Raw genomic sequence first — 507 nt, forward strand, 5'->3', positions numbered from 1 at the left:
GTTTCTGTACTATATTGGTACGCGAAGCTTCCAACCCGCCTCTGGCGGTTATGTTTGGTCAATTTCTTTTGACCGGGGTCTACGGACCCCTTTTTTTTTTTTTTTTTGTGGGTCTGTCCGCCATATCCATATACCCCTATATATATATACCCATATATATATAGCCCCGTACCCCCTCGTGCGGCTGCCCCCCCCCCCCCACGTTGCGTGTCCGCCACCTCCTTCGGGCCCCCTCATTTTCGCTTCATGGCTGCTATTGCCTGCATCTTTGTTTTGTTTTGTGTTTTCTCCGTCTCGTTCCTTTTATTCGCCTTTTTTCCGCGTATGCCGCGCTTCTTCCTGTGTTTTCCGGTGTTTTTGCTTTGCTCGCACACTCGGCTGCATTTGCTGTTCCACACTCGCCATGTGCGTCTTTTCCGCCCCCTGACGCCGTCCACGGCGCTATCCCGGGGCCGACATCCCGGACCCTGACCCCTCCCCAGTGTGGCCTGGGAGGGGGGGGGGGGG

The 507-nt window shown here is 55.2% G+C and overlaps 1 non-coding gene across 1 annotated transcript; it reads left to right on the top strand.

Moving 5' to 3' along the window:
* Window positions 1-90, top strand: Tc00.1047053497515.10. The gene has a single exon (XR_008255105.1). It is a non-coding gene; the product is annotated as a spliced leader RNA, 5' partial (transcript).
* Window positions 91-507: the final 417 nt, after the last annotated feature.

The sequence above is a fragment of the Trypanosoma cruzi genome, assembly GCF_000209065.1.
Source record: "Trypanosoma cruzi strain CL Brener chromosome Unknown tcruzi_1047053497515, whole genome shotgun sequence".
Classification (NCBI taxonomy): Eukaryota; Euglenozoa; class Kinetoplastea; order Trypanosomatida; family Trypanosomatidae; genus Trypanosoma; species Trypanosoma cruzi.